Source organism: Microcebus murinus, chromosome X (genome assembly GCF_040939455.1).
Source record: "Microcebus murinus isolate Inina chromosome X, M.murinus_Inina_mat1.0, whole genome shotgun sequence".
NCBI classification, from domain to species: Eukaryota; Metazoa; Chordata; class Mammalia; order Primates; family Cheirogaleidae; genus Microcebus; species Microcebus murinus.
Genome location: NC_134136.1, coordinates 93468123 through 93494368, shown reverse-complemented (window position 1 = coordinate 93494368; position 26246 = coordinate 93468123).

Below are 26246 nucleotides of genomic sequence, written 5' to 3'. Positions count from 1 at the left end.
ACCAAGAAGTCTTCCTCATCAACCTTTGTAACAGTGAGGAGCTCCCCACCCTCTAATGGCCACACACCCCATTCCTCATGGCAGGACAAGCCCTGCAGACAGGAGAACAGCTCAGAATATTTATGGGGTTGCTCCAGCCAGCCAGGAGAGGAAGGCCAATAGAGGCTGATCACTGGAGAAATGGAAGCGAGGCAACTAGAGTTCTCCTGCCTTTGGGGCCAGTGGGATTGGGTGGAGAAGGGCAGTGACAGATATAAATTAGGGAGGCCCAAAGCCCTCTCTTAATCCTGCTGCTGGTCAGATAGCCATGCCACACATAAACCACATTAAATCACATGTGACACAGTTAAAATAACATTATAGGTCTGGTTAAACCTCCAGGAACTGGGGAATTTAGAGTTAAGATTCCAAAAGTAGGAGGCTGTCCCAAGCACCCTTGTGTTTGTGGCTGCAACAAGAATTACAACAAAGGTTCAGCTTATGAATTGCAGTCTAGGCCTGTGCTGGTCAGCTTGTTTCCTCTGGCCAGTCCATCCCACATGTCACAGGGAAGGCTTGGTACCGGCTTCCCTTGCCTTGGGAAACAGGGTCCTGGCCTAGCCACCATGTGCACTGAAGCCCTGAGCATGTGTTAAAAGTTGAGCATCTTCACTGGGAAAAAAAATGCTCCCTTGCTTCAGTGCTGCTACTGGTTGAATCATTGCTTTCCAAAAGTAGGATGAACCTTAATCCAAATGACTGGCGTCCTTATAAGAAGAGGAAAATTTGGACACAAACAGAGGAAAGACAGCCAGGTGAAGACAGAGGCAGAAGTTGGAGCTATACTGCCAAGAGAGGAGGAATGAATGCCTGGGGCTACCAGAAGCTGAAAGAGACGAGGGAGGACCCTCCCCTAGGGGTTTTCAAGTGAGCATGGCCCTGCCCGCAGCTTGATTTCTGACTTCTAGCCTCCAGAACTGTGAGTGAACAAATTTCTGTGGTTTTCAGCCCCCTAGTTTGTGGTACTCTGTTACATCTCAGCTCTAGCAGACTAATGCAATTGGCTTTAACCCTTTCCTGGGCTCACTCACCTCCTGCCTCCATTTCTAATGATCCCAAACCATCAGAGGTGAAGAGCCGAAGCAGAAAAAGCTCAAAGAGCAAGCTTGGCTCATTAGCACTGAGCAGCACAGGAGGGAAGAATATAATGTCCTCCTTCCGGTGCCAAATATGGCCGAACCAAGGCCAATCTGCCTTCCTGGTAAAAATCCACGTGGCTGAAGCAACCTCCCTGTAGGTCACAGTGACCACACAATCTGAACCAAGGGTTCCACCCAGCCAGCCTCACTCTCTCTCCTCACAAGACTTAGTGTAAGCCAGCTCAGCATTTTAAGTGAGGACTTGATCCTCCCTAGCTTAGCAGTCCAGCCTAGTGTCTGAGGCCCACAAGGCGGGAAGGTGGGGCCCGGGCTCCTGTTGTCTCTCACACTGGCTACAAGGCCACTATGGAAAGATTAAAACAAAGCTTGCTGCACTTGGGGAATTAAATACTGCAAATATTTTAAACAACCCAACTGGACCTCATAATTGTGTGGCAAAGGCTGCAAAATGTAAAGTTGGGAGAGTCTTGGCTCCAATGAAAGGCTCTCTCTGAATAACAATTTATTTTAATTTGAGATTTTCATACTGACCATATGGCAGGTCTTCATGGGAAAGCAACTGTCTCACAGTTGATGGGGACATCTGAAGTATGCTTTTTTGGCATGCAGAGGGAATTTTTTTTTTTTCATTTAAATCAGTGGCTTGGTTGAGAAGGAGAGTTTGAAAACATTTCCTTAATGTTTCCAGCATTTTTACAACTGGAAATTTATCATCTACCCATGGAAGTTACAAACTGAAACCCATTTCTCAACCAAATTGCCACTCTTTTAGTCCAATGCCACTTTGTAATTGTGGAGTCCTGTGGGCATTCATTTGAAAATGGAGAATTGTATTTGGATGCTTTTTAAACACACACACACACACACACACACACACACACACACACACACACAGCATGTGAAGAATGTTATGACCTGAAGTAGAGACTCCCTTGCCAAGTATCTCAGGCTTGTGTTGTGGAGTGACTCCTAGAATAATCTCCAATCCATCTCAGAGAGAGAGGCAAGATTTCCAGCCAAATCTGGGCAGGATGCTGGTACCACCACAGATCTGGTGACAGTCTTTACTCTTACAGAGCTCTCAAACCACATGCTCGGCCCCAGGGGTGTGATGTGGGGAAGGGAACTTGTTTGCTCTCTCTTTTCAACTTTCTCCTCTAAGGCTTCTCGCCAGATGCTCCTCTGAGAGAGAGAAAGGACATCCCGGCAGCATCTCAATTTTGCCCGCATTTATGGTCTGACGGGGAGAATGGTAAATAGATGAAGTATCACAAAATCACTAAACGTACAGCTAAAACAAAGTCCCATCCTTCTATAGAAACCTCACTATTCAAATGTCACATCCTCTGAGGGATCTTTCCTGACTGTGGCATCAAAAATAACATCCCTGGCCGGGCGCGGTGGCTCACGCCTGTAATCCTAGCACTCTAGGAGGCTGAGGCGGGCGGATTGCTCGAGGTCAGGAGTTCAAAACCAGCCTGAGCAAGAGCGAGACTCCGTCTCTACTAAAAATAGAAAGAAATTAATTGGCCAACTAATATATATAGAAAAAATTAGCCGGGCATGGCGGCCCATGCCTGTAGTCCCAGCTACTCGGGAGGCTGAGGCAGGAGGATTGTTTGAGCCCAGGAGTTTGAGGTTGCTGTGAGCGAGGCTGACGCCACGGCACTCACTCTAGCCTGGACAACAAAGCGAGACTCTGTCTCAAATAAATAAATAAATAAATAATGAAAAAAATAACATCCCTGAATGAATGAATGAAATTTCAAAAGGCTCCCTTTTATGTACCTGTTCTAGCATTAACTCAGCTGTGGATTTCAAAGTTCCCTTTCACTTTGCCCCCACTCCCCTCCCCATGTCTTCTTGGCTTTTACCACTATCTTTGTCATCACCCCCACACCAACCAGGAAAATCTACTGCTTTTCTTTACTACTGATGCCTGATTTTTTGCTTAAGCAGCTCCTCTGGTTATCTGGGCATTCTTCTCAACTTTTCCCTTTCACACCTTCCCCAGAAAAGCGGTTTTCTCTACGTTTAGCCAAGGTTAGGTGCTTCTAAGTCACCCAGAACATTCATAAAACACTCACTTTTCTCACAAGACACTTGTAATTAAGTCGAGCAGCCAAAACTAATCGTAGTTTGAAAAAATTACGAGCAAGTCAGGCAATCATTCAATTAATTGCTAAATTGGGAAGTAGAGACCATAAAATCTCAGAGTACTGAGGGCTGGTGGAGTCCAGGAAAATACCAAAGAGAAGCAGTGGGCTTTGGGCTGTCCCTGACTGATCTGTAGGGTTCAACTAGAGCATGATCTCTCACCCTCCACACTATTGACATTTGGGTAGATACTTCTTTGTGTGTGTGTGTGTGTGGGGGGGGCTGTCCTGTGCATTGCAGTATGTTTAGCAGCTTCCCTGATCTCTACTCACTAGATGCCAGTAGTACCTCCTCCTCCAGGTGTAAACACCAAAAATAACCCCAGAGTGGGTTTTGTTGAAGCTTGCATAGGAGAACCATCTCCTCTCCACATGTTCCCCAGCCCTGCCCAATGGCCCAGTAGCACAGCAATTTCTGGTGTGTTTCACTGTATCATAAACATGATGAAGGCAAAGGTCGCATTTAACCCTACGATAATAACTGTAATATTGTACAGGAAAATGGATTAGGAGTTGCAAAACCTGAGAGTTTATCTGGAATACTTTACTAACCACCTGTGTGACTCCGGGCATGCCACTTAACCTCTCTGAACTTGGGTTTCTTCATTACAACCTCTAAGGCTTCTTTCAGCTTCAAAATGTCATGAATACATAAGCACAACTACCGTATGTCACATAATCTGTGGGCTGAGAAAAATGATATTGATGATCATAGAGAAGTTGATTATTTATAATATCCCCCCACATTCCCTTTTAGGGACAAGGGGGAATGGGGAAATGACTCTGATCTCTAAAATTCACTTTGACTAGCACTTTGACCCTTGCTTGATTTATTTGTGCTTGAAATTCACTAGTGCTCAGTCTGGCTGGCCTTTATTCAAAAGATCATGCTAAATGGGGTCACAAATGGAGGTGCGAATGGATATTTTAAAAATTCAGAATGAAAGTGAAAAATCTGGGACACTTGCCAGATCCATGAAGTCAGAATAAGACTTTTAAAAATGAAATGCAATAGATACTGTTATGAGCAAGCAAAAGCCCAGAATGAAAGTCTAAATGTAGCAATAACAAGATGCACATCTGCTGTGAAGACTGGAATCATCTCTCTCCCACTTCAGGAGCACCACTAGCCAGCTCTCAGAACAAGAGGGTCTCACACAACGAACGAGCAGAGGCAGAAGAGACAGAACGTTCTCATCTCCCGCCTTGGAATGGCTTTCTGTCTTCACTTACTGCTGCACAAGAGATGGCTAGGAATGTGTGCCTTTACTTTCTGGTTTTGCTTCTTCTCCATAAAAGAAGAATTTTAAACCTCCCTGCAACCATCTAATACCACGGGGAAATAGCACAAAACCACAGCTACCAAACAATGGTGTTGAAATCCGCAGCTATGTTTCTATCAAAATATGATACTGTGTTTACAAATTCCCTATTCCGTGGAGTAGTTCTGCTCTTCTATTTTAAACATAAATGACATGTTATGCTAGTCACAGATAAATGATAATTCTTAATTGGGATGAAAACATGTTTTTTAAATATCCAATAACCCAATTCTTAGCAAGAATATAGACACATAAACTACTTTGGTGTTTTAAAAAACATGCCAGCAGTGTATGTGTGTCAGGAGTGGGGGGAAATGGAACCTCTTTGGTCAGCGAGGACAACTCGAAGTTCTCTAAAGCTATGCAATATTGACAACCGGCAGGGCAGTAGAAAGGTTTCTTTCATGGAGTTGTTTTTCCTAGGAATGATTTCTCTTCATACTAGAACTGCTGAAACTTTAATACTACTGCTAATTCTTGACATTTTTATTTATTCACTCTGAATAAATAAAATATCGATGTGGTGAAAATGATTTAAATAATGCAACATGGCACACAGTGAAAATCAAGTCAACCTCCCATCTCAGTCTCCCATTCCTTCTCCCTGTTATCAGTGCCTTACATATCTATCCAAAGATATTGATTATATGCGGTACACACACATGGTCATTCATTTACATATATATTTTTGGTTGTATATACATGTTTTATATATGTTATTATATATATGTATGTATGCGTCATATAAGAGCTCTCTGGTTATGTAAATGGTAATATATCCAGGGCTTCTGTACATTTTACCCCTCTACTTAACAACATGTAATGGGTTAAAGATGGCTAAAATTCTTTGCCATTCCATCCATTGAGAGAGTTGGAGTCTATTTCCTCTCCCTTTGAATCTGGGCCTGCATGTGACTTGCTTTGAATGACAGAAGTGATTCAGTGTAACTTTCAAGGAGGAACCTTATTGAGATATGTAGCTTCCACCTGCACATGCTTGGGACACTCCTTCTTAGAACCCAGATGCTGTGCTATGAGAATCCCAAGCTTTATGGAAAGGAGATCCAAGGTGCTCTGGACAATAACTCTAGCCAGCAACAACAGCCAATTATGTGAGGGAGTCATTTTGGACATCCCAGCCCAGTTGAGCCCTGCAGCCCCAGTTGACACTACCTGGGGCAGAAGAACAGCCTAGCTGAGCCCAATCAATCCTCAGACTCACAAAAACTAATAAAGCATGGTTGTTGGTTTAAGTCACCAAGTTTTGGGGTTAAAGAGTATATAAATCTGTTCATTCTTTTAAATAATATTTCAAATAATAGCTAACATATATTTACATGCTTACTATGTGCCAGACATTGTTCTAAGTGCCTTACAGATGTTGGCTCATTTAATTCCCACTAATTCTAAACATTGTTTATAAATATATATCATCCCCATTTTACAAATGAGAGACTGAACTATGGAGAAGTTACATGGCTTGCCTAGTGTTCCAGGTGAGTTAACAATGTATGTGCCTTAATGTATGTGCCTTAATGTAACAACAGGGATTTAAGTTCAGGCCTTTGACTCCAGATACTTTGATATTAAGCACTACCCTAGACCATCTCAGTGGCTACTTTATTTAACTAGTCCTCAATTGGTGGACATTCCAGCCATTCCTCATCTTTTGGTTGTGAAAGTAAGGTTTTAATGTCTCATTGCACACAGTTTTCTGCATGTGTGCAAGAAGAAGCCATTCTTTTTAAGCAAATAGGGGAGATGACTAGATTTGGTTTATTTTGCTGCATAACTATGTGTCAGAAGATATGTGTTGGGCACAGAGTGCCAGGTGCATCCACTCCAGTCAGGATAAAGTTCCAGCCCATCTGGCCCTTGGTACTCAGTGCCAGAAACTTCATCAGTACATACGAGGACCTGGAGACCCCAGAGAGAATATTTATCTTATTTTTGTTTGGGCTTCAAGTGGGGCAAGCAATAAACTAACTTTCCTTGGAGTACCCTGTGCCTTAATGTATATTTTTATGGGAATTCTCAGACACCTGAAAAGGATATTTGGAAAGTAACCTATGAACCTTGACCTGTGGCACATACAATAAATCTGCCACCACAATCGCTGCCAGTTCTGAGGAATCAATGGCCATATTTATAAGTCACATATATCCAACTCTATGGCTGTACATGTCCTCAGACCTCGCTGTAACATGAAGCACCTTTGGAAAGGAGGTAGATGGACATAACTTTTTTCACGACTGCTTGGCTGTCTCTAACACCGCTGAAGTTAGACTTCTCTCATCTCAAAGCTGGAGATTGAGTAGTGGGCACCTGCTGCCATCTCAGCAGCCTCTAGGCTCTTCCTTCTAAATTATCTAATGCCAGGAGAGCCACAGAACCAGCCCCTTCTGGCTGCAGGGAAGGGGCTAGTAAGGCAAGTTTTTGATATTTGAAAGCTAATGAAATCAGCTTGTATTCATTAAAATATGAAAATGAATTAATGCCATGTAGATCTAAAATGATAATGAGATAATTGTTTTATTATGATATTTAAAAGATACTCCCTTAGAGACTCCCTCTGTTCCTCCATATGGGTTCCTCCCCTAGGATACAAAACCTTGGAGGAAAAACATGGCAAAATATCTTGCCCTTGTCTTCAGGACAGTGTGAAGGAGCTTTAGATAGAGTGCCTTGCTCAATGCCTTCATGGCTTCCAGAAGTCAGCTGAGTTCCAGAGAGGAGGAGTGATTTGCTGAGGGTACTTGTGGTTGGTATATCAGTCAGCAATTGGCAAAATAATGTCCATAACAAACTACCATGCGCCTCAGTGCTTTAGAACATCCACTCTTCTCTGGCTGGAGATTGATTAATTTAGGCCACACTCAGGTGGGCTCTGCTACGAGCTGCAGGTTGATTTCAGCTCTTTTCCCCATATCTCTTATGGCATGAACCAGTGTGCTAGCCAGAGTTTTGTTTTGTTTTTTCTCATGGAGAATATAAAATGTGTAAGAGAACAAGCCTAATCAAAGCAGCATAGTTCAAGCCTCTGTTTACAATATGTTTGCTAACAACTCATTGACCTAAGCAAGTCACATGGGCAAGTCCAACATCAATAGGATGGGGATGCAGTCTCTGCTTCTATTGGTAGGAATTACAAAGACACATGGCTAAGAGCATGAATACATGGAGGAATGAAGAACTGGAACTATGAAGAAATCTGCTACAGTTGGTAAGAGCAAGAATCAGAACCCACAGCCCTTGACTCCCAGCTCAATTCCACAGTTGTGTTTGTAAACAGTTTTTGTTTCTCTGCCTTACGAGCTCTTTCTTTAAACTAATGAAGTATTTGTAAAGTTCCAGAAGGAAGTGGGGGCAGGCAGTGAGAAAAAGAAAAGATGGTGTTGATGGTGGCAGCAATGGTGTTCATACCCAAGAGGACCAGAGACAGTGTCCAACAGCTGCTCCTCTGTGGATAGCACATTCTCCAGTCTACTCTCTGGGATGAAGCCAGTGGACCTTCTGGGCAGTTCCTTCTCTGTCTTCTTGGATATAGAGTCCAAGGCAAGTGGCCACATTTTCATCCATTTCTGGAGGTAGTTTAGCTCTGTGCACAGCAAGATGGGGTCTCTAATACTGGATTATTATCTGTGTAGACAGTATAGGCTTCAGAACCAGAAAAAGCTGCATCTACCTCAAAGTCACCACTGCCTAGTTGTGTGACCTATGACAAATTACCTTGTCTCTATGAGTCTCAGGTTCCTTCTACACATAATCTTCCATGCTCTTTCATCTTCCATCTTGTTGTAGATAAGCTCAGTGACTTTGATAGGCTTTCTAAGTAGACATAAAGAAGCTTGTATTCATGAATCCCTGCTTGAAACACCCAATTTTTACTTTACATGTGTAAGCATTCTATTGTATGTGAGCCATCATGCCCATTTGGTTTTGCTTGTTACAGCAGCTAGCATTGCCTTAACTAAAGCAGTCTTATTTTTACCCTTTGTATTGATTGGGAATCTGTGGCTTAAAGAGGTGAAATAGCTTGCCCAATGTCACACAACTATTAAGAGGTGCATCTCAGTTATGCATCCAAACAGTCTGGCTCCAGAGCTCCTGGTCTTAAACACCACACTCCTCTGATGCTCATTAGTAATAGTGTCAATCTCATAGAGTGGTTGAATAGATGAAATGAGCTAATTTTTGTCAAGTCCTCGGCACAATGCCTGCCATATAGAAGCATACGATAAATATGAGCTGTGGATGTAATGTGATTTTCCCGGATAAAATGTAATGTAAGATAATTCTCCTCTGAGGTCTGGAATAGGGAGAAGAGCAGATAGCCTCAGAAAAACTTCCAATGAATATTTTTCAATGGAAAGCATTTTAGATACCACCAACAAGCCTAATATCTTAGCAGTTTGCTAAGGGCTTCTTTCTCGTACACAATTTCATTTTATCTTCACAGTCAACCTGTGAGGTGTGTCAAGGAGGTCCCATTGCCCCTAAACCAGGGACACAGATTCTGAAGCCCAGAGGAGTTTTGTATAGTTAGTGGCAGAGCCTGTATTAGAACCAGTATCTCCTAGTTCTCACTCTCAGATTCTTGCTCTTAAAAGAACTTGAATCAGGGAACCAGACTAGGGTGAGACAACCTTGTTATGGCATAGACCCATCTGTCCAATAGAAATATAACGCAAGCCACAGATGTGAGCCACATATGTAGTTGTAAATTTTCTAGTAGCATCATTTTTAAAAGGCAGGTATCAGATAAAATTAACTTTAACAATACATCTTATTTAATCCAAAATATTTTAATTTCAACTTGCAATTAATAGAAAAATATTAGTGAGATCTTTCACTTATTTTTCTTCTAACTAAGCCTCCAAAGTCTGGTGTGTATTTTACTGTAAACATATAGATACAGTTTAGATACAGTATATCTTACGTTTACGTTTACAGTATATTTCAAGTGCTCAATGAGCTACATTGGCCAGTGGCACAGGTCTAGAACAAATTCCTTCCCTAAAATTATCTTAGGAGAAAGCCTTAAAAAGGCTCCCAAGGAAAACTGCAAAACATACTTTTCACCCTTTGCTCTTTGAAAGTCTAGTCATATACCCTTAAATTAGAAATACTGTCTAGGACAGGGCAGTTTGTTTTGGAGCAAGAAAACTTTGTTAAGTTTTAAACATAGAAAATGTATTCAGCATTAAGAACCCCTATATATAGAGTGGTCTCTCTGTCTAATCAGAGGATTTGCAGAACTCATGTTGGAGAATGATGGCAGGGCAGGGTGGCCCACATAAATATCAGTTTGGGTGATTTTAATGAATAATGCAAACAAGAGAGAAACACAGATACGTACTAGAAAAGGATCTATGGAGGGCTTTTACTCTTTTGTTACTTAGTGTATTCCTACATTTTATCCACCACTTTTTCTTAGACACTTCTGGAAATGCATAAATACACATGAATTTCCTATATACTGATAATGGCAGGTGGTAATCACTGTGTTTTGGAGTCAATAATGCAGCCTGAGGAGGGGTGTTTGTTATGGAGCTGTGCTTCTCACATTTCCATTTTAAGTGTTTTTGTTGGAATTTGTAGCCAGAACAGTCTTGGTTGACTGTGTTTATATGGATATCAAGAAAACAAAAGGCCCAGCTTCAAAGCCCTTTCTTGGGCCACATGACTTACAATGGTTTTGTTTTTTTTTTATCTAAGTCACAGCACTGAGTTCTCCCAACATCTGATTTGGAGATCTTAGACTATGCTTTTATCACCATGCCTCATTTATCCAATGTGGTTGAAGATGAGGTGGTCTATGCATGTGAATTACTCAGATAACTGAAACGTACCAACTGGTTCCAATATATATAATCATTTTTATGGAAATCTTTCTAAAATACAGCCTGCATCCCCCTGCTTTCTTAAAATGATTATTCAGAACATATTTAGTACTTATTTCATGATTAGTCATTGTCAACAACATCCATTCAGAGATCGTTGAGTCATATAACGTTACAGGCACATTTAATTATTTCAGCGCGGTAAGTTTGTATTGTACATAAGCATTCTGAGAGCATTGTAATGCCTCCAGTCCCCTCATGAGTGTGGTGCATTCCATTTTACAGATAAAAAAAGACTTGTCTATCAAGTCTCTGGCTATCAGATCTCTACATAGCTCTGCACAAGGATGTATTCATTCTGGTAGCTCTTTTTATTTTTTCTTTCCATAAGTTAGGGTCCTGCCTTTTTCTAATTTGTGTGTTATTGCTCCCAAGCTCCTGGCTTATTTTGCACCTAATTATTTGAGAGAAGCCTTGAAGATTTGGCCTCCTTTCTCAGAACACTATGAAAGCTTTCTGCCACTTGCAGGACATTTTCACAAATTCCTAGGTTGGGAGTTCTCTTCTGGATGTTGAGGCTATGAAAAGTCTGATGGTGCACGGGTGGCCCTAAATTTTCTCTCTTTGCAGAAGACTCATGCGGCCTGAGCAGCATATTTCGAGTAAAGAAACTTGGCCAGGGTGCATGAGATACCTGACAAAGTGGCAAATAGATGTGTTGAGCTAGTGGCTTCAGCAGCTACATCCAATGGCACAGAAAACCAGAGTGCAATGACAAAGCTGCAGGAGGCGCATTTTATGAGCCATGGGGTCAAACTATGCCAGGAGTAAACATAGGGTGCAGCCAGTATCACACATGTCTCTAAGCACCAAACTTTCCTGGCTGGACGCTATGGATTAGAGGAATGAGGAAGAAAGTAGTCCTCCGTCAGAATACTGCATTTCAGCAAATCTAAGATGCCACAAATTATAAGGTATGTCATTATTTTATGTACCACCAAGAAATAAAAACACTGCCAACTAAACAATGACACAATACTTTCTGACCACTTACAATTTTTATTTTATCTTTATTGAATGAGCTCTTTTCAATTTAAATCGACATGGATTTTATTTTTTACATAGTCCTCTGGAACAAACATAAAAAAGTCCAAGCCTGAGGTTTCTGAATCAATTCAACTCAAAAAACAGAGTTACCCATGCCTTTTCACACAGCATCGTCCTCTGTATCGAGAAAAGAGTTGATGATACAGCCTTTTATAGAAGTGTGCTCCACTGTCGTCTCTGGGATTTTCTTCCAAGCTGCTGATACCCATCTTCCAAGTTTGGATGCTTGTGTTTTCTAGTTTTTTTACTGTAAAGAGGCAACAACGGTTTTCAGCTTAGGCTGTTGCCAAAATCTTATTAGCAGAATTAGGGGTCTTTTTTCGCCTAGCTAAGTATGATTGGACATGTTTTTGGGAGGTCTATGTTTGTTTCTTTTACCTCTTTGAAAGCATGTGGAAGCAAGCTTGAGAACTATGTTTTCTCTTGACAGGAATGAGAAAGATGTTTAAAACTTAGGGGGAAGTTTGCCCCCAAGTCACTAGTAATACTACCATCACACTGTGATATCCATCACATAATATTTTCTTTCTTTTTTAAATTTCTAAGTATTATGGGGATACAAATGTTTTTGGTTACATGGATTGCTTTTATAATGCTTAAGTCAGGGTTGTAAGTGTGCCTGTCATCCAAACAGTGTTCATTGTACCCATTAGGTAGGTTTTTGCCTATCCCCCCTCCCCCTCCCCCATGTTTGATTTCCATTGAGTTATGCCTATCCCCCCTCCCCCTCCCCCATGTTTGATTTCCATTGAGTTATGCCTCCCTATATGCACATGTGTGCTCATCGGTTAGTTAGAGACCCTCCTACAAGCTGTAAGGCGATTCGAATAACACCAGACTTCTAAACTGAAACATTACAAGCAAGGAGAGACTGGGGCCCCATTCTCACTCTTCTGAAACAGAAAAATGCCCAGCCTAGAATCTTGTACCCTGCAAAACCAAGTTTTGTAATGAAGGAGAAACAAAAGACATTCTCAGATAAGCAAAGACTGAGGGAATTCACCAAGACCAGCCCTACAAGAAGTACTCAAAACAATGTTACACACAGATCAGCATAATAAATACTCATGAACGTAAAAACACCCAAAAGCTAGAGATCAAAAGCCAGAAACCACAATGGCTCAAGAGAGAAAACAAAGCAACAATGTCCAACCCAACAGAATGAACAGTAATCTTCCCCACCTATCAGTTCTCTCAATAAATGTGAATGGCTTAAACTCTCCACTCAAAAGACATAGGCCAGCTGAATGGATAAAAAAAGACAAGCCAAGTATCTGCTGTCTTCAGGAAACGCACCTAACCTGCAAGGACGCAGTTAGACTAAAGGTAAAGGGGTGGAGATCAGTATTTCAAGTAAACAGAAGCCAAAAGAAGGCTGGCGTGGCAGTTCTGAGTTTAGGTAATTTAGTTTTTAAACCAACAAAAGTAGTGAAAGACAAAGAGGGTCATTATATAATGATGAAGGGTACAGTTCAACAAGAAGACATAACAATTTTAAATATATATGCACCCAACTTAGGTGCCCCCAGATTCATAAAGCAAACCTTACTGGATCTAAGCAAATTGATTAACAGCAACCCCATAATAACCAGAAATTTAAAACACCCTCTGACTGCACAGGATAGATCTTCCAAAAAGAAAATTAATAAAGGAATAATGGACTTAAACAAAACTCTAGAACAATTGGGCCTGTCTGACATTTAAAGGACATTCTACCCCAAATCCACTGAATATACATTCTTGTCATCAGCTCATGGGACATTCTCTAAGATTGACCATATCCTAGGACACAAAGCAAGTCTCAAAAAATTTAAAAAAAAATAGAAATCATACCATGTATCTTCTCAGATCACAGTGGAATAAAAGTAGAAATCAACCCTAACAGAAACTCGCATTTCTACACAAAAATGTGGAAATTAAACAACCTTCTACTAAACGATTACTTCATAAATGAGGAAATCAAGACAGAAATAAAAAAATTCTTTGAAATTAATGACAATGGAGAGATAAGTTATCAAATCCTCTGGGACACTGCTAAAGCAGTTCTGAGAGGAAAGTTTATCTCCATAAATGCCTACAACCAAAAGTAAAAAAGATCACAAATAGATAATCTAATGAATCAACTCAAAGATCTAGAAAAAGAAGAACAGACCAACCCCAAACCCAGCAGAAGAAGTGAAATTAACAAGATCAAATCAGAACTAAATGAAATTGGCAACAGTGAAACTATACAGAAGATTAATAAAACAAAAAGTTGGTTCTTCGAAAAAATAAACAAAATTGACACACCTTTGGCTAGACTAACGAAAAGTAGAAAAGAGAAATCTCTAATAATCTCCATCAGGAACAAAAAAGGAGATATCACAACTGATTCCAAGGAGATACAAGATATAATATATGAATACTACTAAAACCTTTATGCACACAAACTGGAAAATGAGGAGGAAATTGATAAATGTCTAGAAACACACAGCCTCCCAAGGCTCAACCAGGAAGAAATATAAATCCTGAACAGACCAATATCAAGAGCTGAAATAGAAACAGCAATTAAAAATCTTCCAAAAAGAAAAGTCCCAGCCCAGAGGTTTTTTCATTCTTTAGATAAGTGGTCCCCAACATTTTTGGCACCATTTTCATGGTGCCATTTTCATGGAAGACATTTTTTCCACAGACTGGGGTGGGCAGGGACGAGATGGTTTTGGGATGATTTGAGAGCATTACATTTAGTGTGCACTTTGTTTCTATTAGTATTACATTGTAATATATAATGAAATAATTATATAACTCACCATAGGTTGGGGACCGCTGATTTAGATACTTCACTTAGGATAATGGTCTCCAGTTCCATCCAAATTATTGCAAAAGGCATTAAGCCATCCTTCTTCGTGGCTGAGTAGTACTCCATGGTATATATATACCACATTTTGTTAATGCACTCATGGGCATTTGGGTTGATTCCACATCTTTGCAATTGTCAATTGTACTGCAATAAATATTCAAGTGCAGGTGTCTTTTTGATAAAATGACTTCTTTTCCTTTGGGTAAATATCCAGTAGTGGGATTGCTAGATCAAATTGTAGGTCTACTTTTAATTCTTTCAGAATTCTCCATACTATTTTCCATAAGGGTTGTACTAATTTGCAGTCCTTCCAACAGTGTATAAGCATTTCTTTCTCCCTGAATCCACACTAGCATCTATTTTTTTGGACTTCTTAATAAAAGCCACTCTAACTGGGGTAAGGTGATATCTCATTGTGGTTTTAATTTGCATTTCCCTGATGGTTAGTGATGTTAAGTATTTGTTCATATGTTTATTGACCATTTGTCTATCTTATTTTGAAAAGCTTCTGTTCATGTCTTTTGCCCACTTCTTTAATGGGGTTGTTTGATTTTTTTCTTGCTGATTTGCCACTCACAAAAATTAATTCAAGATGGATAAAAGATTTCAATGTAAGGCATGAAACCATAAGAACTCTAGAAGAAAACGTTGGAAAAACTTTTCTAGACATCAGACTAGGCAAAGAATTTATGAAGAAGACCCCAAAGGCAATCACAGCAACAACAAAAATAAATAAATAGGACTTGATTAAATTTAAAAACTTCTGCACAGCCAAGGAAATAATCAACAGGGCAAATAGACAACCTACAGAATGGGAGAAAATATTCACATAACATTTTCAATCTAATTTTACTGTCAGTAAGTATTGCTCTCTCCCATTTTGCCAGGATTCAGCAATACTCCCCACATTTCTGAGATGTGGTGAAGGAAGAAACTGATATTTTAAAGCAGACTATTTAAAAAATAGTCTGTGCATTTTCACAAGCTGTTTTCTAAGAACCCAAACTTTGAGATCCCAATATAAAGTTACGATAACTCTGAAAGGTTCAGAGGGGAAGGCTCTGAACTTACAAAAAACACTTTTTCAGTTGAAATTCCATAAAAACATTATGTCACGTTACCTTGTTACTGTGCATCTGACACCCAACCTTAGCTGGGAACAAACTATTTTCAAGTATCAGGAGGCAGGCACCCAATAAATCTCGAATTGAGTTTTGACTCGTCATTAAACTTTTAAATTATCGGGCTTCTCTTGTGGACATACATGCTTCATCTTCTGGAAGGAACAAATTGGAAGCATGAGGTCAGTGAAAGAGGACACGAGGAAATGAAAGGATCAAATGGAAACCAAGCTTTTGCCCTCTCCCTACTGAAAAAGGGGCTTATGTTAGGGGGCTGTCGAACTGAACAGCTGATTTAAAGGGATACGAAACACTTTAAAGCAAACTCAGAACAGATTTTCCCAGAGCACACATGGTTAATCTTCACCTAGGGATAGAAACTGGGGCAAGGGAGACAGGAGGAGCCTCCTCGCCTTTGAAGTGCTACAGAGCCCAGTATATTACAGTCAGAAGCAAGCATCCTTTCCTTCAGGTGCCGATTGGAGTTTATTAGCTGTGATTTTTATGAGATACTGAAAGAAGCTGAAATACGGCGGCGTAGCCACAGAAATGTGTAGTGCGGGAGCCAAGAGTCATTACCAGTTGTTGAGAAGTTGACAATGGAGTCTTCTTGAAAGATTCTTGCTGTCTGTGTCGAACGTTAACATAGAAGCCATTTTTTTCTTTTCAAGCTAAAGAGGTTTGCCCTTATAAATCATGACTTATTGCCCGAGATACTGCACATTATCCCTCCCTAGCAGGTCCACAGCTTCCAAAATGCCTTGAGGACATCTTGAGGAAAAGATACCATCTGAGGAGGCATTTTCTAGGGGGCACATTTTCAGCCTGCTGTAGAAAGAAGGGAGTGGGAGTTTCATGACAAAGATGATCAATTTTGTGCCATATACCTTGGACTGAATTTCTAATAAGGGAAATGAACATCTTATGGTCTCGGAAGGTTGGAGCACACAGATTGATTTCTCGTCTATTCTCCTTTCTTAGCAAGGGCATTCCTATTACAGGACTTTGGATATTGTTCCTAAACCACATTAGGAATGACCTGCACAGATTTGAATGCTGTTTCCATCTCATACTGGCTATACGATTACAATCGTTTTCATATGTGGTGGGGCCATATCAATCAGTTGGTTACTGCTGCATAACACACCATCCCCAAAGCTCAGTGGCTTAAAACAATCCATTAACTAGCACTCGGGCATCTGATCTGCAGATGGAGGGGGATTTTGACTGATCTAGGTAGGTCTGCCTCAGGCTGTGACCCAGCTAGGGAGATGGGCTTCTCGCTGCAGGTCCAGGTGTCACCTGAGGTAGTCTGCTCCATGTCTGTCACCTGCTTTCACCAGATCAATAGCAGAGGTGCAAAGGAACAAGTAGAAACCTGTGAGACCTCATAAGGCCTAGGATTAGAACTGACTCACACCACTTCTGCTGACATTCCATTGGCCAAAGCGAGTCACATAGCTAAACCCAAATTTAAGGCGCCTTTGGAAGAACTGCAAAGTCACATGACAAAAGTTGTGGCTAAAGGGGAAGGTGGAGACTTGGGGCCAATAAAGGAAGATAGGTATCTTCTCCAAATGCCAACCCTCCATTTATTACTCTTCTTCTTCAGAATCATCTTTTTACTCATTTATTTTTTCACAGAATATTTTAAATAATTGAACTAAATTATCAATAGTGTCCCCTGGGAATTTTGATTGGGATTGTATTAAAGTCATCAAGAACCAGTAATACTGTAATATTAAGTCTTTGCATCCAAGTATGTATCTAGGATTCATTAAGGTGTTATTTTTATGCCTGTCGGTAAAAATTGTGTAGTTTAATTTAAATAAGTCCTATGTATTTATGAATAAGAATATTTCCAGGTATGGACCAGTGTGACCTTAAGGTCCTTTCTGGCCATGGAGCACTAGTGTCTGGCCATTGAGTTTTTAGTATTACCACCACAAAGTGTTGGACACTCATTCCCTCTCATGATCATTTTGGAGGATGAACTTTAGATTTATTTTTGTTTTTGTTTTATTAAATATACACAAACAAGTAAGCTTTTCTTTAATCAGTTGACTACTAACCACTTTAAGAGGAACCAAATACCAACCCATATTAAAAAGAAGGGAAATATGACATTTTACTTTAATACCTTATTTGCAGAGAATTTTAGAGTTTACAAAGCACTTTCCGTATAGAATCTGATTTGGCTCTCATTACACAACTTTATAAAGGAGACAGGGTGGATAACTTTTCAGGTAAAGGAGGTGAGATGCAGAGAAATTCAATGATTGGCCCAGGTCTCCAGGCTAGTGATAGAGTCTGATGTCTCAGCTTACAGTTTCTGTCCTCCTTATTCCTTCTGTCTCAGCCTTCGCTGAGATCCTCCTTGCCCTTTTATCCTTGGCAGTTGACTTTCACTTTGAGGACCTCTCAGAATCTGGACTAGAACCCCACCCTTAGAGCAGACCTATGCTTTCAGTTTACATGTAGCTTCCGGCCCTGCAGGAATTCTTGCCACATGTTTGAAAAGGAGGCAATGAATTCCTAAGAAAAGAACTTAGACTTTGGAGCCAGACAGACCTGTTTTCAAATCCCCACAATCCATTCGCTATTTAGTAGCTTTGAGGTCTTGGGCAAGTTGTATATGCATTTGAAGAACAGTTTCTTCATTTTTAAAATGATATGAAAGTACCTACCTTGGAAGAATATGGTAGGAAATAGAGTTTATGTAAATAAAATACCCAACATGCCGGGAATATATAGCAATTGCTGAAAATGTGACATGGTAACTGGACCCAAATACATGTGAGTATCATTCAGGATTTTCAGTGTAGGCTTTTTTTTTATTTAAAAAGAGATTGACACCTTACAGACCTGATAAAAGAAATCTGGGCTCTCTCAGTGTGGATAAGAAAGTGGATTTGTAATGAAATATGCCAACCAAGACTCTGCCAAAAGTTTGCCAGCTTTTCCAAATTCATTTGACTTAGGTTAATTTTTTTCTTATCCAAAAATCCCATATAAAATAAAATACCCATATGCACATTGCACACCTGGCCATGTAATAACAGAATCTTACAATTCCACCAAATAATTGAACATCTTAGATAATGCAATATGCTCCATAGAGACTAAGTTGCCCATAGGGATAATTGCACCACCATGAGTGGAGGTCTGGGAAGAAACAGTCAGGGGAGTGTCATTGAAGTTTGCCTTATACTTAGTGAGTATGACATGCAAAACCTGTTCTTATAATGCATGTGTCCCTGCCTGTCCCATCTCCACAATACCTTCCTCTTTGCCTGCATCTACACAGAGGAAAACCAGGCCAGCAATCTAACTGGCTGCCAAACAGATAAAACAGTCACAATAATGGATGAGCTTTTGGTTGTCACAGTTGGCCAGACATTTTGGCATCATGCTGCCACTGCTTAGATCTGAATCAGCACTGTCCAAAAAAATATAATGTGAGCCACGCAGAGAATTTAATTTTCTAGTAAGCATGCTATAAAAGGGAAAAAAGGAGCAAATAAAATTAATCTTAACATATTTTATTTAACCTGATATCTCTGAAATATTATTTCAATGTGTCATCAATATTAACTAATTATTAATGTTCTTTTTTTATACCAAGACTTTGAAATCCAGCATGTGTTTTATTTTGCCAGCACATCTCTGTTCAGACTAGACAAATTTCATGTGCTCAATAGCCACATGTGGCTAGTGGTTGCCGTATCAGACAGCACACCACTAAATTAATCATCGCTGTAGACAGCAAGGTGACACATAGTATTCCTCCAGTCTCCTAGCATAAAAATCCTATACCAAGGTAAACAGAAGTTCAGAAGTTTAGCTAGTTTTCTGAATACAAAGAACTACTATTTTGTTGTTGTTGTTGTTGTTATCTGCTTGTTTGAAAAGGGGGGAAAAATTCTAGCTTTCCCAAATTGAAAGTGTGCTCTTGCAAACATGTCTTAGGATTTTTCATTCTTGCAATGGATTTTCCCCCCATTTGGAAAAATTAGGGAAAAAAAATTAGGGGACAGAATGAGTGTAACACATCTACGCATTTTCAACCTATTTAGCTTCTTTCATATGACTGAAAAAAATCCCAGCTATTTCCATGACAACAGACATTATAATGACATATACTTCTTGACAGGAAGTGAATTCATAAACTTTGGATTTATTGTCTATGTATCATTTTTTAGAAATGCATCAGAATGAGACAGGCATACCACACTTTTATGAAATAATTCACATAGCTGGCTGTCAGTAGAATCAGGACCTTTGTAAAATACCATGCTTTATATTCATAACACTACCATCCCACTAACTGTTCCTCACACACAGTTGGATCTTGACAAATGACTAGCAGATATCTGTCACAAATCACACGCCATTTCTCACCTTTGTATTTTAGTGGTTTTACTGGATGACTTGTATTTGGGAGCAGGCAACATAAGTTGCACAGAACTAAAACAGTCAGGAAAGCCCTCCCCCGTTTTTATTGAGACAGAATCTCACTCTCTTGCCCAGGCTAGAGTGCCGTGGTGTCAGCCTAGCTCATAGCAACCTCAAACTCCTGGGCCCAAGCAATCCTTCTGCTTCAGCCTCCCGAGTAGCTGGGACTACAGGCATGTGCCACCATGCCTGGCTAATTTTTTCTATATATTTTTAGTTGGCCAATTAATTTCTTTCTATTTATAGTAGAGATGGGGTCTTGCTCTTGCTCAGGCTGGTTTCGAACTCCTGACCTTGAGCGATCCTCCCACCTCGGCCTCCCAGAGTGGGATTTCAGGCGTGAGCCACCGCGCCTGGCCGAAGAAAGCCCCTTGATCAGATAGCTGCCTGCAAATCTACCATATACTGTTGTAGAGGTTGCTTACCAACACAAGGGTGAGTGTCTGATTGAGGGAGCCAGGACGATCTGAAATCCAACTCTGTGGCCTGCACGCCAAGCCATGTACCCTGATACTCGGCTCCTCTGTCTGGAGACTGGCACGCCTTTTTCTGATCCACACAGGGACCCCAGCCACCTACCCCTCAGTGGCCTGTTTGGTAAGGCTCAAAGAAGTGAGAAAAATCCAGGTCATTTCCTTCAAAGAAAAACAAGAGGAAATGTTTTTCATAGAAATATTTTGAGACATAAATAAAGAATTGGTTCATGGGAAAGCAAAAATAGCATTAAAATGAGAATCCATGAGCATTAAGTTGGACTGATCCCCCCGCGAAACAGAAATCCTCTCCACAGCTTCTTTGCATCGCTGTTCACACACACTGCCTTGGACACAGTTTTGGGAGAGCACCGTGGAGAAGGAGGCCTCATCTCATGTTGCTGACTGTTACCCCTTGCCCAGAACATCAGCTCCAGGGACTTTACCTGTATGGTTCATTGCAACATTGGTGTCCTGCATATAGTAGGGGCTAAGTAAGCGTTCATCAACCAACTGGGCTCTCATTTCTTTCTGAGGCAGCTTGTGCTGCTCACGGACAGCTCTAAGTGTTCATATTGTTAATATTGCAAGGTGTGATCATCATATAGTGGTTATTTTTTTGAAAAGAATCCCTGTGTTTTAGAGATACATATTTGTAGATGACGTTATATGCTGTCTTGGATTGCTTTGAAAGAATTCAGGAGGGGAGAAGAGGGTGGGAATAGAGATGAAACGAGGTTGGTCGTTAAGTTGAAAATCGCTGAAGCTCAGTAATGGAGACATCAGGGTCCATTATACTTTTCTCTCTACTCTTGTATTCTGCTTGAAATTGTTCATTATGAAAAATAGCCATAAAAGAACTGATTATTTATTCGGCAAACATGTATTGAGCACCTTGTATGTACAAGGTGCTACAGATTTTGTGGTGAACGTAATTAAGTTTTCTACCCACATGAAACATATTTGGATGAGAGAATCAGCTAAGGCAAATGGGAGGGGGGAGGAGGGGATGGGTATATACATACATAATGAGTGTGATGGGCACCGTCTGAGGGATGGACACACTTGAAGCTCTGACTCAAGCGGGAGGGGGGCAAGGGCAATACACGTAACCTTAACATTTGTATCCCCATAATATGCTGAAATTAAAAAAAAGAAAAAATATTAGTGACATTGGAGGAGTGACATTTCATCATTAGTAAATATGGGGAATTATTTCAGATGTTGTGCTACCATGAAAATAAATAAATATACAAAGTAATTATAGCTTATGATCAATGCTAAAACTAAAATATGTAGATAACATGAGAGAAAATAAGCGATGAGTGGTGGGTGCTAATTTACAGTGTATGGTCAGGGAAGGCCTCCATGTACAGGTGATGTTGAAGCTAAGCCCAGAAAATAAGGAGCAAACCATACAAAAGCTAAAGAAAGGAGCTTTGAGACAGAGGGAGCAGAAAGTGTGAAGGTCCTGTGGCAGGAAAGAGCCCAGTGTGTTTGAGGCACTCTTAGGTGAGCATGCCTAGAACCAAGAGAGGTAGGAAAGAATAGCAAGAAACGTGACTGGAGGAGCAGTAGGGGCTGGGTTACATAGGGCCTTGTGGGTCATGGTCTATAGAGGTACTTGATTCAAATTTCCAGAAAATTATTCTTCATATCCAGTTCAAAACTGCATCCCTGCCATATGTGGCCACGTGATTTGCTTTGGTTGACGGAATGTGAGCAGAAGAGGCATGTATTATTTCTGGGTAGAAGCATTGAGAGCAAGTGCATGCTTTGTCACATTCTCTTTTCCCTCTGCTGAAGTTCAAAATCCTCAGTTCAAAGGAAATTCCAGAGGGGTCTTCTTATATAATCAGGCCCCTTGACCCTTATGCAGGGATAATAATCTGATCTTGCCCTGGGATTTCTGATCTTCAGTAGGTGTTCTCTTGAGGTTCTCATTCAGCTAAACCTTCTCCACCTGCCAGCTCCTGGCTGGTGCCACCAACCTCCCTGCCTTGATCTAGATATTCTCCTAGAATCTGCATCTCTCTCTCTCTCTCTCTCTCTCTCTCTCTCAGTTTCTCTCCACCCCTGACCCCCATGCAGGAGAGTTTTAGCAAAGCCCTTGTCATTTGGGTTTTTGGTAGGCAATTCACTCACGACAGTCTTTGGCTGCCCCCAATTATCATCATGCATCTGTCATCGCAGCCTTCCAGCTGATATCTGTTGTCTCAGCTTGCATCCCTTCGGGTCCTAAGATCCCACCCAGTCTCAGATCAGGTGCAGAATGGACACACAGGCCATCTACACTTTCAGCCACAATACTAAAGCAGAAGAGCCCCCAATGGTGAGCAATTTGGCTTCATACTAGTGACTTCCCTGGGGGTTGGTATTTCCCAGTTAAACAACATTCTTGGTCTAGCCTATAGGTTAACAAAGGCTTGCCCTAGTGTGGAATTTTTATTCAGAAATATTGTGCACATTTAAATAGGTTAAATTCAAAATGTGTTCATTTAATTGTACATAATAATAGGAAAGAATTTTAGATTTATTTTGTATAGATTTTGATTGAAAAAATCACTTAGAGATTTTTTAAAATATACACAGAATATGACATTCTAATGTTTCAGTCTTTCAAAAACTTGCTCTAAAATGTATCATCTATCCCAATTGAATATATAAATACCAGGCAGCTAAAATATTAGAATCATTTCATTTTCCTTTGTGATTTACAAGTATAACTTCCCCTCTCAGGGGAAAAAATCAAAGAAATTGAGACATTTGTGGTGAACTGACAAGCCATTCAAAACATGCTGATGGAGAAAAAAAACGAGTAAAGAAATGAGATTGTGAGGAAAGTATTTAAAGTGAGATTTGAATGAATTCTCAGCTTAAAGTGCTAAAGGCTTAAAGGAAGTGGGACAAAATAACACTTTGAGATCTGATAATGAGGGATTACAGTTAAGACCAAACACAATGGCAGGTATGTTATTGTGGAATTCAGAAGGGAAGAAATAAAATGATTATTGCATGGGATTGCTGAAAAGCAAGAGTGAAAGGAGAGGCAAATAGCGCTTCCTAGATATTCGTTTCCTAAGGAAATTCACGAGGAAGATAAAGACAGGCTGACAGACTATTAATACATTCAGTAAGTATGGGAAAGGTAGCTCTTGATTGTTTGATATCATCAATCGTATTTAATAGGGCTTTATGATGTGATCTCAGTAAGGTCATTTTTGGCTGTATTGGAAAATGCTAATGCTTGTCAGAATACTGAAAGATGATAAGGATTTGCTAGCCTGTTGGGAGAGATTGTGAATGAATCTGATGCTGAAAAGAATGAAGTCTATTGGGAAAGTCAGACAAGACAGAGAGAATTTTGCAAGAGAAAGGCATCAAGAGATTGCTCCGTATCTTGATTCCTCCACAGCACTCATGTGTAAATAATGTAGCCCTGTCACTTGTCTCATTGGCTGGGATGACTTTAGGTGGATTGGGAGGGAAGCTAGGGATTGTGAAAATGCCACGTTCTTAAATAGGAAGCTATGTTCCTATTGGATTACATTAAATTCCAACCAGAAATTTCTTAACTTTTTTTTTTTTTTTTAATCAGGAGTTAGCAAACTCCTCCTGTAAAGGGCTAGTGTGCTAGGCAGAATAATGGCCTCCAAAGATGTTGATGTTCTAATCCCCAGAATCCGTGAATATGATACCTTACATGGCAAAAAGGACTTCAAAGATATGATTAAGGATCTTTTTTTTTTTTTAATGTGTGTTTGTGTGATTTTTTTTATTTCAGGAAATTCTGAGAGTACAAACATTTTGGTTACATTTTATATATTTGCCTCTTCCTAGCAAGGGTTAGAGGAATGCCCTTCCCCTCTATGATGCTCACCATGTCCCTCAATTGTGAGGCTACCCCCACCAACCCCTAGTCCCTGGAGAACACTACCACCATGTGAGCACCATAGTGTTAATCAGTCAGTGCCAATTTGATGGCGAGTACAGGTGGAGCCCATTCTTCCGATCTTGTGACACCTCACTTTGGATAATGGGCTCAAGCTCTGATTAAGGATCTTGAGAGGGGTATTTTTATCCTGCATTATCTCAGTGGGCCCAGTTTAATCACATGGGTCCTTAAAATCAGAGAAGCTTTCCAAGCAGTGCACTGTGGAAGAATGGTGAGAGAGATGCAACATTACTGGCTTTGAAGATGGAGGAACGGGCCATAAACCAAGGAATGCAGGTATTCTCTAGAAGCTGGAAAGGGCAAGGGAACAGATTTTCCCCTAAAATTGCCAGAAAAGAATGTAAGTCCTATTGGCACCTTGATTTTAGCCCAGTGAGACCCTGTTGGACTTCTGACCTACAGAACTGATAATGAATTTGTGTTGTTTTAACTCCTATATTATTAGTCATTTGGTGGTAACTAATATAGTCAGATAGTCAGTATTTTGGACTTTGTGGGCCATATAGGCTCTGCCAGTGCTGCAGTCGTAGCACAAAAGCAGCCATAGACAATATGTAAATGAATGGGCATGGCTGTATTCCAATACAACTTTATTTATAAAAATATATTGTGGGGCTTAAGTTTGCTAAACCCTGTTCTAGATTTCTAAAAGATATGAAAAGTTATCTTTCTGTGTCCTGTGGGTCATAGCCCATACACAAAAAAATCTTGCTTACAAAATTTGGGGTGCATATCCACCCAAGAGCAGAACAAAAGTTTGATACATGACCTAAAGAATGAGGTTATCTTTTAAAAAGAGTTTTAAAATAAAACCTGAAATGAATAGCTGTTTAACTCAGAGATTTTCTCATTATGTTCATTGTAACACAATCCAGGTCAACTAAGATAGAAAGCACACATCCATATGATTCAAGAATTCCAATCCCAGGTGTATACCAGTAGAAATGGATACATGTGTGTACCAGAGACATGTGCTAAAACTTTCATAACAGCATAGTTTGTAGTAGCTCCAAATTATAAACAACTCCCAGCTTCATCAAGAATAGAATGGATAAATTGTAACAGATTCATACAATGGAATAAAAGACAAAATTAAAATGAATTAACTGTAGCTACATATATGAATGTAGGTACACCAAATCAACAAAATTTGAATAAAACAAGCAAGACACAAACGAGTACAGACAGTACTATAATGCCATTTATATAAAGCTCAAAACCAGGCAAAACTAAGCTAGAATGTTTAAGGCATACAGAGGAGGTCAAAGTGCAAAAAACACAAGGAACTAAATACTATAAAAACCAGGAGAGTGACTTCTTTGGTGGGAAGGAGAGGGAGGAACGTCGAGGTCTTTCTGGAGTGCTGTAAAGACTCTATTTCTTGACCGGGGTTGTGGTTCACGTGTGTTAATTTCACAATAGCTTATTAAGCTGTACGTTCTTATTTTACACCCTTTTCTATGTGTGGGCATCATATTTCACATATTTAAAAGAAAAAGACTAAGTTGTATTCAGCAGAAAGTTCAGCCACTGCTCCTCGGAGTTGTACCATTACAGAAGATGGTCAGAACAAGCAGATATGTTACACAGTTTGAGTGGTGAGCACTCAAAGTGCCAATGTTAGGTTTCTAAGTCTATTCACTTCCCACTGTGGTGTGGGAACACAGCCACTTTCAGACATTGCTAGGGGGTGGGGACAGTTGGGAGTACACAATGGTACCACTCTGATGGAAAACAAATTGACAATATCTATCGAAATTTCAATATCTATATCAATTGGTCAAATAATCTCACTTCTGGAATTTATTCTATGGATACACTTGCACACACATAAAG